Source organism: Glycine soja, chromosome 19 (genome assembly GCF_004193775.1).
Source record: "Glycine soja cultivar W05 chromosome 19, ASM419377v2, whole genome shotgun sequence".
In the NCBI taxonomy this organism is placed as follows: Eukaryota; Viridiplantae; Streptophyta; class Magnoliopsida; order Fabales; family Fabaceae; genus Glycine; species Glycine soja.
Window position 1 is genome coordinate 2,163,726 of NC_041020.1, and position 8,082 is coordinate 2,171,807.

Consider the following 8,082-nt stretch of genomic DNA (forward strand, 5'->3'; position numbering starts at 1 on the left):
CTAAATTTATTTTAAATTTGTTGAAAAAGTGTTGTTTTTATTAAATAGGGCTAATTTGTTGATATAATGTTAATTATTTTAAAATAATATTTTTAATGATTTTAAATATATTAATTTTAATTATATGATATTACTGGAGATTTGAGTAGACTAACTTTCGTAACATCATAAATTGAACACTCATTTAGTATAATTAAAATTTTATATTATTATTACCAGTGTTGTTGTTTAGAGAAGTGAGAGGAGTATAGTAACACCAATGGAATTATGGAAAAGGGAAAATGAATACTACTACTATTTTGGAGTAATTATATTTTTTTATTTTATTAATTTTCTCTATTTATATTTAATAAATATATAATAATAACAATAAATCAAGAGATATTGAGTCATAATTATCTTTTATATATATATATATATATATATATATATATATATATATATAAAGATTAAGTTTTAAAAATTAATAATCATCTATTAATATTAAATTATATTAAAATCATATAAACAATTATTATAAAATTTAAATTATGACTTGATGATTCAAAAATATATATTAAAATAAAAATTATATAATCAAATTAGATAAATGATTACTTAAAAATTAAAATTTTGATTCAACAACTTTCATAGACGGTCTAACACAAAATTTCAGGACTTGGAGAAACGTGTTAATTATGATGATGCCACAGTTGACCAAGCAATTAAATCAAAAGCTGACAATTGTTTCAAAATATATGGTCCAACCTTTTCTCCAAAGGAGTGCATGTGTATCCTTCTGGCTCAGAAGCCAAAACACAATGTTGACAAGTTAGGCCAATAATAACGCATTGCCAAAAAAAAATAGTAAATTTGGAAAATTGCCATACTTGCATAAGAATGCATCAGAGCAACTAATTAATGATACCAAGTTAGTGGTTATACTTAACCTAGTGGAAAGAGACCGTTTCATATTCAAGTTTGGATGAGATTTTATACTTCCAAAACAGAACAGTTTGCATGCCACATTTTGCGTGGCTAAATTTGGGATCACAACCTTCACTTTTCATGGATTACCACTCTTATTTAAGCAAGTCTCCTTCTATATGAATGATGAACTCACCAAGCACTATGCAACAAGCCAAACAAACTTGGTTTTAATTGGTATAGGCTTGCCAAGGTCTTGTTGATTGAGCGTTAAGTGCTTTAACTAATCAATCCCAAGACCTTGGTTTACCTTGCCACACAAAAAAATATATAAAAAGGCAAAATAATAATAAAAAAAAGAGAAGGCTTGGAGCCAAGAAAATAAACACAAAGCACAAGTCATGGAAAGAATAATGGTTGGAAGTGCAACAAAGGTTGCTTTCAACCTCTTGGTCACTTTCGCCATTGTCATTCCATGCCTTGAGGCTGGCATTGCTGAGTTTGATGACTTTCTCAAAGCCCAAGCTGATGAAGCACAAAAAATTGCTCTTGAGGCCTATGTCCCAGTGCCAGAAGATGTCACCGACGAACTCAATTTCCATGTTCATTTGTACGTATCTCCTTTATATCCTTTTAGTTTTACACACTAATTTTTACTATTACCTTACATCTCTGCTCTTTTTCTATTTTTTTTTATTGTAATCATAATAGATTTATAACTTTTTCTTCTTACATTTTAATGAGAAATAATTCTTTTGTTTTCAAAATAAGCTAACCCAATCAAGAAAATTTTGGATTACAATTGACCATTGATTATTAATTAGTTCAAATGAACACTTAAACCTTGAATGATGTTAGAATTTACTTTAAATGGCTATTTATGATATTTCTAAGAGAATTAATTTGATGCAATAATTCAGGTCATTAGAAAACTCCACAAGGAGGGAACTAAGGCAAAGGAAGGGTAGATCAGGAAAAAAATGTGTTGCCAGCAACCCTATTGACACTTGCTGGAGATGCAACAAAAACTGGGCCAATGACCGGTACAGGTTAGCCAAGTGCGGCAAAGGGTTCGGAAGACGGGCCACCGGTGGTCTCGGTGGCCCCATCTATGTCGTCACCGATAATTCCGATGACGACATGGTGAACCCTAAGCCAGGAACCATCCGTCACGCCGTGACCCAACGGGGCCCCTTGTGGATCATCTTCCAACGCAGCATGATGATCAAATTGAATCAAGAGCTGATGATTTCCTCCGACAAGACCATCGACGGTCGCGGCGCCAACGTGGTGTTTAGGGACGGCGCTGGCCTCACCATTCAGTTCGTGAACAACGTTATCATCCACGGAGTTCGCATCAAGAACATCGTACCTAAGGAGGGTGGCATGATTAGAGACTCTTACAACCATGTTGGCCTGAGAACAAAGAGTGATGGTGATGCCATCTCCATTTTCGGAGCCAGCAACGTTTGGATCGATCATGTTTCCCTCTCTAACTGTGCTGATGGTCTTATCGACGTCATCCAGGGCTCCACTGCCATCACCATCTCAAATTGCCACATGACCAAACATAACGATGTAAGTAAACCCTAATTACTAATTTCACATGCATGCATAGGGTTAAAATTGTTGTGTTTGTGAGTAGTTGTTACTTTATTAGTTGTTATAAAATAGAAAGGTGTGCACATATAAGAGACATAGTGTGCATGTGTGTGCATCTTTTGTGCAAAGCCTAAATCTTCTCTCTTCCTCTCCATAACTTGTTCCATTGTGGGTGAGTTTCTGATATCAATAACTCCAACAAAAATGAATGAATGTATGTGGTTATTGCAGGTCATGCTGTTTGGTGCTAGTGACTCATACAGCGGAGACAAGATAATGCAGATAACAGTGGCATTCAACCACTTCGGGCAAGGACTGGTTCAGAGGATGCCAAGGTGCAGATGGGGTTTCGTGCATGTCCTCAACAATGACTACACCCACTGGATGATGTACGCAATTGGTGGAAGCTCAGGGCCAACAATTCTGAGCCAAGGAAACCGTTTCATAGCTCCGAACAACAACGCCGCGAAGCTGATCACACACAGGGACTATGCTGAACCCCAAGTGTGGAATTAGAAATGGACTTGTTCATAAACGGTGCACAGTTCATCCCTTCAGGCTCACCCATCAAGACGACCTACAAAAAGGGTCTCCTCATGAAGCCAAGAGATGGAACTCATGCTAGTAGATTGACACGAAATTCCGGTGCCCTAAACTGCATAGTTGGTAGGCCTTGTTAGACAAATTAGTTAACATTAATTGTTGTTGCTGTTGGTTTTTTTTTTCTTCCTCCATTTTTTTAAAATGTTAGAAAGCATGCACCCATGCATGCATGCACAGAAGATTCATGTCAGCTAGGATGAATTTGTTTCTTCTGCAAAACTAGCATTGTTGGCCTTGTAAGAGCGAGAAAAAGAGAGAATTTGTTGCTTGGGTTCAATTGAGAAGAAATAAAGTTCCAACTTATTTGTAACTTTTTCTTTTTTCTTGGGTTCAAGTTGTTTGTAACTTTGTTCCCTTTTTTTCTTCTTTTTTCTTGGGTTCAAGTTGTTTGTAACTTTGTTCCCTTTTGTTTAATTTCTTTAATATAATCTGTGCCTGTTGAAACCCATGAGTTTATGGAAACCTATTCAAATACTCTAATTTGTCAAATATAAGTTAGTTCCGCCGAGAGAATTATAACGTCTAATGAATATAAAAATAACATTGATTATTTATTTAATTTGTATAATTGATTTCACTTACTTTATCCTTCAAATAGTATTGATTATTGGAAACGTATATTATTTTAAAAGAGACTTTTAATTATCATTAAGTTTTGAAATATAACTTAAAGAATTCTTAGGTTTGGTTGTCTAATTTATATAAGTAATGTTTTTTTTAGATATATTACTTTACAGTTTATAACTATTCTTTGGTTACATTTATATAAGTAATCTAAAACTAGCTAATTGATCACACACTATTTTTTTCTATTATTAATAGATCAAACTTAAATTTAGAGATTATTTTTATTTTTTAAATGTCTTTAGAATAAATATATTTATTTAAGTTTGATTAAAAAGTAAACAATACTACCCCACCTCGATCAAACTTACTTTTCAAAATGTCTTTTCTATTAATCTTCTTCATAAATATTCTTGATTGTAACTTGTATAGATCGATTTGAACTTAGCTATATCTTTTGTATGAATTGAATTTTGATTCAAAAGTTAAAACAAACATGTAATTTATCCATTATATACAAGTGGTCCTTGAACCATTTTACATTATTTACATACATAATGTACATATATTCTGTTTTGATTTTAAAAAAAAAACAACACAAAAAACATAATGTACATGTCCCTTTATGTCCACTGTTTCCCAACTGTATCTGAGCGTAATGTTGCCATGGTGGTGTATTTGTGTCTCAGCAGCCTTCCTGCCATATCTGTGATTTCTAGATAATAATATTAAAAGCCAACACTAAAACTTAACTATGAAACAAATCTTTAAATGCATGCATGCCCATTATTTCTCCATTTTCAAATTAATTGCTAAAGTTCATTTATAATTTGTTCCACGCAAACTCAATTAGTCAATGCTTCGGAATAAGTGTGTGTTGGGGTCGATAGTGTGTTTGGTTTGCAGTTGGCAAGTTTATTGTCAAGGACCTTAGCTTATACATCTACTTTTATAATTTATGTTCTTTAACATTATATCAATATATAGTTTACAGTAGATACTTTTACAAAAGTAATTTGCTGTTCCTTCAAATGTAGGTTAAAGTAATTTGCCTAGATTTATATGCCACTGTTCAATTATGCTCTATATGGGTAAACTTTTTTAAAATATTTTTTAAAAAATAAGAATAAAAAAGTTTCTCCATTAATTAATTTATAGAAGCTCATTCATATAATTTCTCTAAAAAAATAAAAAACATCTATGAATTAATTAATGAAAAATTAATTTTAACCTATAAAAAAGTTCATTTTTTTCTTTTTATTTTTTTTCCTTAAAGGTACTTTTTAGAGAAATTTATTCAAACATGTTCTATATGTCACCATGTTTCTAACCTACATATCTGTGAAATGGTGGAAGCTCGATCTTCACCCAAGAACAATGTTCAGGCAAAAAACCTTGCGAACAATTTGTTGTTGTTTCTTCATGAGCTAGATGCTGCAATTCCTGCAAGGACCATGCCTGTTGTTGTTGCACCACTATCACAAGACATAGGCGAGTATTTGGTTTGTCTCAAATATTCGTCATTCACTTATTGATATTTAACTTCAATATCCAATCAATTCGTAACCACATTTTAACTCTTTTAATAAGAGTATTTGCCTTAAATAAAATCATTTCATCATTGTAACTTGTGCTTAAGAGATGTATACTATCTTAAAAGACAAATGACAATAAAGAGGGAGTATATAATACCAAACTGTCCCGTAAAAAAAAAAATATATATATATATATATATATATATATATATATACATATATACATGTTCTTCCGTTTTTGCTTTCTGCTTGAAGGAGAATCCGAGACTTCTCAGGATACAATCAAAAGAAGAAGAAGCAGAACACAGAACGCAGAGTAAAACGAGGATGTTGCTCATTCTTATGAAAGTGGGGAATTAGTTGATCATTAATCCTAAATACCTATGCAACTTTCATAGGTCTTATTTGGGCAAGCATACACTTCAGGTAAGATTGCAAGAACACTGAATGCCACATCAAATTTGTTTACCTCATGACATTGCTAGAAATCCTTATGAGTAAAATAGTTTATACATTGCCTAAATAATTTTTATATTATCATTTAATCATAAAATTTTATATATAGTTGATAAATTTGTTAGTTTTTACAATAATTATCTTAAAAATTAAAATAACAATAATTTATGATTGATAGTATAATTTTTTTTTACTGCAAGTGGGAGTGGATATGCCAGATGTTGTTAACCAGTCGATAGAAATATTGGCAAGTGGAGGTCCAGGCATGGCAACTTCTAGCTTAGGTAAGAAAATGGATGGGTGATGTTAGGTGCACCAGCATTACTACTGGTATACCTAACATTTTAAGTTAATGGACGAAAATGTCCTTCACTCAAGTTGATCCATATGATTCATACGGATCAAGTTGGTCCATATGAGTCGTACGGATCATGTTGATCCGTATGAGTCATACGGATAAACCAAATTTGTATGACTTATACAGATTAACATGATCCGTATGACTCATAAAGATCAACTTCATTCATATAAATTATACGAATCAACTTGATCCGTATGTTTAAATTATACTTACGGATCAAGTTCATCCCTACAAATCATACAAATCAACTACGAACTCGCATACCTTCGACATAGGATAATTTTGGAATTAACAAAAAATGTTGGGTGCACAAGCAATGGAATTGGTGCACCTAGCATCACCCAAAATGGATCAATTGTTCCCTGTTATGAAACAATAAGTCAAGAGCTGGATTAAAACTTAAAAGTCTTGTTACCTATTTCTTGAGTGAATTTTCAATGTCTATTTATGACATCCAACAATAGAATTATAGCATGTGCACGGCTGGCCCAATACATTGATCAGCCTAAAGCAAGCTTCAAAATGAGGTTTTTTCGTTGAAAAAAAAAGTGAGGCTTTTTCTGAACTAATAAAATATTTAATAAAAATATTTGAGGTCTTTCAGGCATATGCAAGATCGATCACAGGACCTCACGCATAATAGTGTGAGTGTTACCACTGAGTCGCGATCCTTGATAGCACATATGCTTAATATACGTATATTAATAACAAAAAAAATTATTTTTTGAGGTGTCTAAAACAAGAGCTTGGGCTGCCTTACCCTTTGGCCAAGGATGATAATGAAATTTCTTATTTTGCCTGCTATAATGGTTTTAGCCTCCATTGAGATTGGATAATTAAGAGGTAGAATTCTCATAGTAGCAATTATTCATGAGGAACATTTCTTTCTTTTTTGTACTCTTTTTTAGGAACAAATTTTCAATATGATACTTAACTCCTTAATAGTTGATACTATTAATTAATTTAAATATTTTCTTATTTTCATCTAAAAAAATAAAGTTAAGAAAAATAATCACAATTTCCAGGTTTCATGACTTTAATGGAAGGATTATGTACTCTAAAAATACTGAAACTTTTTCTTTTTCAAATTAGGGAAAGGTACTTGATATTATATGGTTTTGTAAATGTTGTTGTTTTGGTAAAAGGATCTTGCTAGGAATGCTCATGGCCTTGTCCTATGGCTAGGGTGAAAACAGATCAAATTAAGCTAAATTTTGTTAGGTTTGAGCTTGACTTGAGTTAAAAGTATATGATGTGAGTCTGGTCTATTTATTTTTCGAAGGTTGTTTTAAGGACTTGGATTTGACCTAATAAAAGTTTGATCTAATCTACATACAAGTCTATTTTAAGGGCTTAACTTATTATAATTTAACTCTAGGATGGAGACAAAAATATGTACGAGAGACCTTGTAAGAATCAAAATTAACTTATTTATATGATATAAACATATTTTTAAGATTTTATATAACATTCATGATCTTATTTAAAATATACGTTACAAGAAGACATTTAACATAAATTTATTTTTCAATAAACTTAATTATAAACTTTAACTTAACTCTATATAGATCAACATGATTAACATTTAAAAAAAACAAATAAATGTAAAATTTTAATAAATGATAACAAATTTAATATAATAATAATGCTAACAATGAAATTATTTATAATTTTTTAAATAGGCTAGCTTATTAGGCCTAAAATACTTTTTGAATGATTTAGAATCTAACCCATTTAACTAAATAGATTTTACCAAAAGTTTTAATTTGACCTATTTTTTAAAAAGGCCTAACCTGACATGGGTTTAATGTAGGCTAGCTAAACCATAGGCTCCTATCAAATGGTCCGACATATTTCTACCCCTTATATGTGGGCAATTGAATTCAACACCTCCCATATTTTTAAAACCACCAACCTACCACTTCTATCTTCTTCTGATCCTCTACTTCCCTTCTTCCTCTTTTTTCCCCCACAATCAGCGCAAGTCCAGATCCTCCCCTTTCCCCTTCTTCTCGACTCAACACCACTCTTCTTCCCGTAATTAACATTCCCATT

At 31.8% G+C, this 8,082-nt stretch overlaps 1 pseudogene; it reads left to right on the forward strand.

Annotated features, from left to right (window-relative positions):
- The first annotated feature begins 1,118 nt into the window (after positions 1–1,118).
- LOC114399908 lies at positions 1,119–3,464 on the forward strand (annotated as a pseudogene).
- Positions 3,465–8,082: the final 4,618 nt, after the last annotated feature.